This window comes from Plecotus auritus, assembly GCF_963455305.1.
Source record: "Plecotus auritus genome assembly, chromosome: 7".
NCBI lineage: Eukaryota > Metazoa > Chordata > Mammalia > Chiroptera > Vespertilionidae > Plecotus > Plecotus auritus.
Window position 1 is genome coordinate 114,433,156 of NC_137774.1, and position 10,237 is coordinate 114,443,392.

The window sequence follows — 10,237 nt, forward strand, 5'->3', positions numbered from 1 at the left end:
AATAAATAAAATAAGTGAGGTGATGGATATGTTAATTAACTCAATGGGGAAAGTTATTTGATAATATATATGTATACTAGAGGCCCAGTGCATGAAATTTGTGCACAAGGCTGTGTGTCTCTCAGCCCAGCCTGCACCCTCTCCAATCTGGGACCCCTCGAGGGATGTCCGACTGCCCGATTAGGCCCGATCCCGGTAGGATTGGGCCTAAATGGGCAGTCGGACATCCCTCTCACAATCCAGGACTGCTGGCTCCCAACTGCTCGCCTACCTGCCTTCCTGGCCTGGTCACCCCTAACTGCCCTTCCCTGCAGGCTTGATTGCCCCCAACTACCCTCCTTGCAGTCCTGGTCCCTCCCAACTGCCCTCCCCTGCTGGCCATCTTGTGGTGGCCATCTTGTGTCCACATGGGGGCAGCCATCTTTGACCACATGGAGGCAGCCATCTTGTGTGTTGGAATTATGGTCAATTTGTACATTACTCTTTTATTAGCTAGGATAGAGGCCTGGTGCACAGGTGGGGACCAGCTGGTTTGCCCTGAAGAGTGTCCCAGATCCAGATCAGGGTGTGGGTTCCCTTGGGGTGTGGGGCAGCCTGGGCAAGGGGCCTGTGGTGGATTGCAGGCTGGCCATGCCCTCCCCCCCCACCCTGGCGACCCAGGCAGAGGCCCTTTTATCTGGGGTTTATTTATCTTCTATAATTGAAACTTTGTAGCTTTGAGTGGAGCCAAGCCTCCTGCTTGCTTCGTGGCCACAGCCATTTTTGTTGGGATTTATTTATCCTATCTAATAAAAGAGTAATATGCAAATTGACCATCACTACAACACACAAGATGGCTGCCCCCATGTGGACACAAGATGGCCGCCACAAGATGGCCAGCAGGGGAGGGCCGTTGGGAGGGACCAGGCCTGCAAGGGAGGGCAGTTGGGGGTGATCAAGCCTACAGGGGAGGGCAGTTAGGGGTGACCAGGTCTACAGAGGAGGGAAGTTAGGGGTGACCGGGCCTGCAGGGGAGGGCAGTTGGGGGGGACCAGGCCTTCAGGGGAGGGCAGTTAGGGGTGACCAGGCCTGCAGGGGAGAGCAGTTGGGGGCAAACAGGCTGTCAGGGGAGCAGTTAGGCATCAATCAGGCTGGCAGGGGAGTGGTTAGGGGGTGATCAGGCTGGCAGGCAGAAGTGGTTAGGGGCAATCAGGAAGGCAAGCAGGCAAGCAGTTGGGAGCCAGCAGTCCTGGATTGTGAGAGGGATGTCCGACTGCCCGTTTAGGCCCAATCCCAGTCAGCCTAGATTGCAGAGGGTGCAGACTGGGCTGAGGGACACACACCCCCATGCATGAATTTCATGCACCGGGCCCCTAGTCTTCTATAGTTGAAACTTTGTAGCCTTGAGTGGAGCCCTGGGCCCGCCAGGGTGTGCGGAAAGCTTGGCTTCCTCCATTGCCGGGGAAACCCAAGCCTCCTGCTTGCTCCTTGGCTGCAGCCATCTTGGTTGGGTTAATTTGCATACTCACTCCTGATTGGCTGGTGGGCATGGCTTGTTGGTGTAGCGGAATGGTGGTTAGGTTGCATATTACTCTTTTATTAGATAGGATTGAATCATCACATTGTACACTTAAGTATATTACATTTTTTTTAAAAAATTATACCTCAATAAAGCTAAAAAGAAATAGAAATTTTGAATAGCTAATAAGTGGTGGAGCTGGGTTTCAAACCCAGGCAGCCAGGATCCAGAATCCACACATTTAACCACTAATCCTACTGACGAAAGTGTTCTCTCAAATTACTTCTTCCTTTCTTTTTTTTTTTTGCAAAAAGCTTTGTTCCCATTTGGCGCAATGCATGGGAGAGGGCTTCAGGGTGGTTAAAAGAATAACTAGTAGTTTCAAGAAGAGGCTCAGCTAAAAGCCAGACATCAGGGGAATGCAGAGGGGCCCCTCAAAGGCCTCTGGGCTCCAAAGGCTCCTAGTCCTGCTTGATGGTGAGCCTTTTAAAAAGATACTTGCCCAGCCCAGCCTGGGGGCATGCAGCCTGTGGAGGTGAGTCAGGTGTTGCCCATCTTCTTGATGAGTTTCACCTCCTCACCCAGGAAATGGTTCTCCAGGAAGTCAGAGAAGAGGTTCTGGGCTGGTAGAACCCAGGGCCTGCAGCTCCACAAGAGCCTAGTTCAGGTTCCTCTCCAAGTCCTTGGAGGCTTTCATGGAATCCTGAGTTTTGCCCACTCATCTTGGGAAGGCGTTGGCTCATTCTGGATGGTAATGCAGCCACTGTGTTGATTTTGCAACTTTAAGGAATGCTCAGCGCCTTCGAGCTGCTTCTCCACCAACTCACAGAAGTGGCCCACACTGCTGAGAGCCACATTGCCAGGTCGAAATAGAAGCCCAGAGAGAGGTAGGTGTGGGAGGCCTGCATATGCAGGTTGGCCAAGCGGTTGACCGCAGCCTCCACCTTGGTAGAATAATTCTGATGAATTTGGGAGCTTATGGTTGTTTGGCAATAAGGAGTTAGAGTAGGAAAAAAAAAAACACAAAAAAATGTGTGTTCGCTGGTCTGGGCAGTGGTTCTGAAGGTGGTGACTGGATAAGACACGGGAGAATGAGTGGTCGGAGGCTGGTAGAAGAGGCATGCCTGGGTCTGGTCCATCCAAACACTGTTAAAGCGAGAGACAGATCCCGGACCACCTAGGGCACTATGGAATTACTTCTTAATGGCTTTACAACATATTTTGCATATAGAATAATGTAAGGACATTAGTTAAATTCCAGGCTGCTGTAGAAACATATAGCTTAGGGACATCCCTTCTGTGGGTTTCAAAGCAATGAAAATTGTTTGAGCTGCAACTGCTCATGAAAATTTGGTCATGTAGAACTTATCTGAGTCAGCGCCCAATACACTAACATACACTAAGCTGCTATAAATAAGCAATTTAAAACCCCTCCAATGGAGCACACTTCATGACCCCTGCAGAGACATCAAGCTCTTACTCATATCAAAAAGAAAAGGGAATCCATGATGATTACAAGGCATGTTTGAGCCATTCTGACACGGAGTCCTCCCAAAGTAATGTGAATATACCCATTTGTTAATGCATGAATCTATTTAAAATAAATATCACTGATAACTTTGAGAATTTAATGCTATGCAAAACATATTAGGAAATAAATTAGTACTTGAATTGTCCAACAGATAATTGGACATTGAAGCCAGAGATATTTCATAAGCTGATGCTTAATTGTTTATAATTTGTTAATTGCTAGTTACCGTCAGTTTCAAATGATCAGACTCTGGGGAAAATGTTTATGTTATAAAAGGTTTTGCTATTTATAAGCTAAATTTCATGATCATGGTTTTTTTTTCTTGCCTCTATTTTATTTAAGTCACACTGCCAATTAACATAAGAAGCTATTTCCTCCTAATAGTAAAATATATGCTTCGTGTATTTTAGAATGCTTATAACAGGAAGAAATGTATATTTTAGATTGCTTACAACAGGAAGAAAAATAATTATAATTCTTTGTTTCATCATTTTTGCTATTTACACATTTTACAAGTTTAAAGAACTGCCTTTTTATAGTTTCCCTGCTTTAAATCTCCAGACATTAATGGAAATACTAAAACAAAATATAATGAAAAAATGGTTCTTAAATAATGCCCAAGAGAGCTCCTAAGATCGACTTTATCTACTCCTTGCAGGCACAGCCTTAAAATATCATAAGATGTGAATTCCATTTAGCTGACACTTTGGTGGTGTAAGTGTTTTTCACAACTAATCAGCACCTGAATAATCAAAGGTGTGTATCATCCATCAGCTTTAATGAAGCATTAAAATACTTTAATGGAACTTAGGGTAATTAGAAAGTCTCTTATGCAGTTCATCTACTAACAAGAACATCTTCAGGATTAATAATAATGGAGTAAATTATCCAACAAAGAAAGGGCCCTTACTCTACTTCAGCAATTCCATTTGTAAAACTAAAATTGTTTTATGTGTTTCAGGGGTTGTTGGGTATAATTAATGCTTAAACTGTTATGAAGTATTTATAGTGCCTTGGTTGATATTATAAGTCTGTTGTTCTTCCTTAAGGATCAGTCAGGAGAGAGAAAAGAAAAAGAAAGTTCTCCAAAGATTCAGAATTACATTTGAAAGAATCTAGTGCCTTAGAGAAGATATTTTACCCTATATATTGATATTTCTTGAATAATGCCCTTAAGACTATGGGAACAGAATAAAATTTACTATGTATTAGCAGGCTGTATATTACAATTTAACAAAATTAGTTCGTATGACTGATATTTAACATTATTTATATAAGAAATTATAAATCAACCACTTCTGCAACAATAAATATTAACTCAACTGAAAAGCAGAATTATTAAATGATCTTGTTGTTGATCCAGATGTATTGACAGCATTTCAGCAATTGCTTTTGCATTGAATTTCTATTGTCTCTTTATTTCTTACTTATAGAGCATTTATTATGTTTTGGGTGGCTTTTATATAAAAACGAAGTTTCCCAGCCTGAGTTGTGGCCCATGCAATGAGAGAAGCATGTGAACAAGTATTCTGCTGGAACTATGCCCTTATGCTCTTCTGCCCTCTCTCTCCTACCTGACGTTCAAAACCTGAGCTCTGGTCATTATTTTCCACATTGATTTGACCTCTGTGCTCCAAGATGGTGGAGCAGAGAGAGGTAATGGGTCTAGGTCTCCTCACATGAAACTCCTCACAAACCCTGGACTTTCTCATATCAACTTATATTATGTGAGAGAGAAATGATGCCTGTCTTATTTAAGCAATTTCAATATTTTTTACTGAATATGAATTATGAGGTAATATGACTTGAGTTAAATCTATGGTATAGAGCAATTTTTTAAAAGGAAATCTATGTATTTAAATGAAAAAAGTAAATGAATTTATAATACATTACAAATAAAGACTACAAAATAAATATGATTGTAAAATCAATATAATGTAATACTTTGGAAAAATTTGAAGTATGGGTCCTGCATCCAAATGTCCTTTCATTTTAAAACTTCTCTATTCAGGACTCACATTTCTGTCAGAGTTGGATGAGGCACTTTTGAATGGCTTAGTTAGTATATAATCAGATTTTGTACCTTCTTTTTTATCCCTAAGTTGGTGTCTGAATATGAGGAAGAGGGCAGGCTTACTGTGTTTTTAAGAAGAGGTGGGAGAGGGAACCATGTTACCCCTCATTTGAACTTTAGTTGACTCCACTGCTGGTGTCCACACAGGTATGACTAGTCTCATCACTACACTGGTTATCCTGACCCTGGCCTCAGTGTCCTTGTCTGTAGCATTTGCTTTTTTTTTTTTTTTTTTTTTTTTTTTAAGCATTCAGAGTCACCAGCAAATGCATTAACCTTAAAACAGTGGTTATCTACCATTGATAACTGTAATTGTTTATCTTCCCTGTAGCATCATAAGCAGCAATAGTACATAAAGGCCAAATTCTCAAGTTGGATGTTTGGAATGGTGTCTTGATGATACTGGCAGGCAAGTCTCAGTCTGATCTGTGGGAGGAATGAGAGGATGACAGCCTTGAGGACACTTTTAATCTTGGTTAATTTAATTCACTCAATATATTACATTGTCATGTTCAATGCCAATTTTAATGAATGAATGTCTTTATCACTAGTACACTAACACCACATTGTGGAGTGCTGCCAAACTAGCTACCTTGCTACATCACAATAACTGAGGGAGTTTTATAAAAATATTTCTCATAGCACTCCAGATAGTCTGAATAAGCCTATCTTCAGTGGCATGTTAGGATATATATGGATATATATATATATATATATATATATATATATATATCCCTCTCTTTTTCTCTCTCCCTGACCCACTCCCTCTCCATTCCCAACTCTCTCTCTTTCTCTATTCTAATAGGTAGTGGGTCTATAAACTGTTTTCTAAATTATCTCCTAGATAAATCGTATACCTGAAAGTTATTTCAATATACTTTCCAAAATTGGCTTCACTTAAAATTGTAATCTAATTCTGTTTCATTGTGTCTGTTTCTCTGCCAATACCATGCTGTTTTTGTGTTCCTAGCTCTATAGTAAAATAAAACCACATGTATATGGACAAATAATTTGTAACAAAAGAGCCGAAAACATACAATAGAGAAAGCCTCTTCAATAAATATTACTGAGCTAGTGTTGCTTGGTGGTTGAGAGTCAACCCATGAACCAGGAGTCATGGTTTGATTCCTGGTCAAGGCACATACTTGGGTTACTAGTTCAATCCTCAGTAGGGGGTGTGCAGGAGGCAGCTGCTTCATGATTCTCTCTCATCATTAATGTTTCTATCTCTCTCTCCCACTCCCTTCCTCTCTGAAATAAATAAAAATATATTTTAAAAAACAAACAAAAAACTATTTTCTCATTTTTCTGGATGCTAGACCTTCAAAGTAATATGCTAACATGGTAGGTTCATTCTGAAGGCTCTGAGGGAGAATCTGTTCTATAATACTCCTAGTTTCTATAATACTCCAAGGCATCCTTAGCATGCCTTGGCTTGTAGCTACATAACTCTAATCTCTGCTTCTGCCTTGACATTACCTCTGTGTATGCAAGAGTTCAATTTTTGCCACAACTTCGCCAACACTTTTTGTCTTTTGTTGTTTTTGATAACATCCTAACTGGTGTGTGGTAATATCTCTTTGTGGTTTTGATTTGCATTTTTCTGATGATTAGTGATGTGGAGCATCTCATATACGTGTTGGCCATTTGAGAAATATTTATTCAAGTCATCAGCTAATTTTTAAATCAATTTAAATGTGGGAATTCTTTATATATTTTGGAAACAAATCCCTTATGAGATATGTGGTTTGCATTTTTCCCCATTTTATAGATTACCTTTTCGCTCTTCATTGCGGTGCAGATGCTTTTTACTTGGACATAGTCCCACTTATTTTTGCTTTTGTTGCCTGTGCTTTAAATGTCATATTCATGAAATAATTGGCAAGACAAATGTTAAAAAAGATTTTCTTCTATTATTTCTTCTATGATTTTTACAGTTTCAGGTCTTAGGTTTATGTTGACTTGATTTTTGCATATGGCTAAAGATAAGGGTCCAATTTCTTTTCTTTTTTTTTTATGTGAAGCTCCAAATTTTCCAACACCTTTTGTTGAGTCTATCCTTTCCCAATTATGCATTTTTGGCACCCTGTCAAAGATCAGTTGACCATATATGCATGGATTTATTTCTGGATCTTAATTCTGTTCCATTAGTCTATATGTTTATCTTTATGCCAATACCATACTATTTTAATTACTGTAGCTTTGTAATATATTTTGAAATCCGTAAGTATGATGTTCCAGATTAGTTCTTTCTTTTTTTTTTTTTTTTCAAAATTGTTTTAGCTCTTTGGGATTGTTTCTGGTTCCATAACAATTTTAAATTTTCCCCCTATTTTTGTAAAAAATGGCATTGGGATTTTGATAGTGATTGCATTGAATCTTAGACCACTTTGGGTAATATGAACATTTTAACAATATTGTCTTCTAGTCCATGAATACAGAATATCTTTCCATTTGTTTATGTTTTCCTTATTTTCTTTTCATCAGTGTTTTATAGTTTTCAGTGTACAAGTTCTTTACTTCCTTGGTTAACTTTATTTCCAAATATTTTTGATGCTATAATAAATGGTATTGCATTTTATTTTATCTAATTTCCTTTTCAGATAGTTCATCATTAGTATATCTATATTAATGTATCTATAGTATAGATACTATATATAGTATATATTAGCTTATATCTTATTAATGTATATATGTTCATATATATACACTATATTAATATTAAGTCCTCAAAAGACTAGTTCATACTGTCAGCTCTGTGAGACGTGTGAGATAGATCCTATTCAGGTCCTACTCAGATGAATTGGAGCAGTAGATTTGCAGTTCAACATCTTCGCTGCTCAGAGAGAAGCTGGGAGCTGGGGGCTGCCTTCTAATCATATGGAATTGTGCCAGGGTGTGGATTTTGATGAAAGAGTGTCTCCACTTTTCCTACCAGTTTTGATGTTGCTGGTTTCACACCCTCCTGGAGCACAGGAGCCTTTCTCTTAGCTAGTTTTAGTGTTTCTCACAAAGGGAATTGACCCCTATGTTGCTGGTGAATTGGTGCATTGGGAGTGGATAGGGGAGGGGACAGAAGAGTCCAGAACTTCCTGTTCCAGCATGCTGGTGATGTCACTCCTCTGCAATCCTTAATAATGTGGTCAGGGCAGACCCCACCAATGTTACCTTTTAGTAAACACCTGAAAGAGGTGTTCAAATATGGAAACAGAAAAGAGCATTCCAGGTGTGATGCTGGGTATTCCATAGTAAGTGTATGTGGGAAAATGCATTTTACTCTCAAAACACCATTTCTGCCCGGCTGGCATGGCTCAGTGGTTGAGTGCCGACCTATGAACCAGTAGGTCACGGTTTAATTCTGGTCAAGGGCACATGCCTGGGTTGTGAGCTCGATCCCCAGTGTGGGGCGTGCAGGAGGCAGCCAATCAATCATTCTCTCTCATCACTGATGTTTCTCTCTCTCCCTCTCCCTTCCTCTCTGAAATCAACAAAAATATATTTTAAAAAAAGACAAAAACAAACAAACCACCGTTCCTGTCTATTGTCAAGTTTTATAAATATTAGTTTTCTACAATTGGTAAGTACAATTAAGGAATGTATACTTCAGAGGTATTGTAATTTTATTTAACTATAATAGCTATTTATTTACTGTTCAGATAATGACCACTTCATATATAGAGAACTATTCTTTAGACTGTTCATTCCATGAACTACTTTAGGGATTTAAGTGCACTCTTGAAAACTGTAAACTATGATTCAGTGAATGACCCCGGTGCCAAGCTAAAACTACTTTAATTGCACTTATAGACTCTCTTGAACTTTCCCCCCCCCAACTACTATCGCAAGAATAAACAGGTTATAAAGTTAAAATCAGTCAATACTGGAATGGCCTTTTTAACTTTTCTGTATTCTTTCAAATAAAGTTCTTCTAATACTTCCAGTATTGACTTGGACATCTCATGCTCAGAATCACAATTGTTCAGCAAGGACAAAACAAATACTAATTCCAGAAATAAAAAAGTGGCATTGTATTTTAAATGTGGTACAAACAATGACTAACATGTAAATATCTGTGTTTCCGGTGGTCTTAGGCAACCCTGCTAGTGGTTCTCAACCTGTGGGTCGCGACCCACAGGTTGAGAACCGGACCCACAGGTTGAGAACCACTGCTGTAGAGCCTAAGACCGTCAGAAAACACAGATATTTACATTACGATTCATAACAGTAGCAAAATTACAGTTATGAAGTAGCAACGAAAATAATTTTATGGTTGGGGTAACCACAACATGAGGAACTGTATTAAAGGGTCGCGGCATTAGAAAGGTTGAGAACCACTGCCTTAGAGGCAACCATTTTATCTTTGTTTTCTGATGGTCTTAGGCTCTACAGCAGCGGTTCTCAACCTGTGGGTCAGGACCCACAGGTTGAAAACCACTAGCAGGGTTGCCTAAGACCATCGGAAAACACAGATATTTACATTATGATTCATAACAGTAGCAAAATTACAGTTATGAAGTAGCAACGAAAATAATTTTATGGTTGGGGTCATCACAACATGAGGAAGTGTGTTAAAGGGTCGCAGCATTAGAAAGGTTGAGAAGCACTGCTCTAGGGAGAGGGGAAGGAAATTAGAAAGTGAAAGATAGAAAGCCTTCAGTTACAGTGTTCTGCTCCATATAGAGAGCAATGTCTTTAATTACAAATCAGTGTTTTTGAATTAAATCTTATCAAGTGAAACCAAATCTAAACTACATCTCATCCGAAATTAGTACATTCTTAATGGAAAGTGCAATTTAATAATAATTACAGTTTAACCAATCGTGGAAGTAAATTGCAAAAAAGCTCTCTAATTGAGATCCTATGAACTTAAAATAGCATATACTATAATACTGAGGGTCTTATGTGCTAATATACATGTTTCAATTTTTAATAGATTAGGTTCAATGGCATGATGACATAATACCTGTGTGCAATCTACACTAATAAAAGAGAAACATGCTAATTGACTGTATTTTCGTGATGCCCACCAGCCAATAAGGAGTGAGTATACACATTAACCCAACAAAGATGGAGAGTTGATTTGTAATGCAGGTACCGAGCGGCCAGGGGCGGGGGTGGGACGCTTGCTCAGACC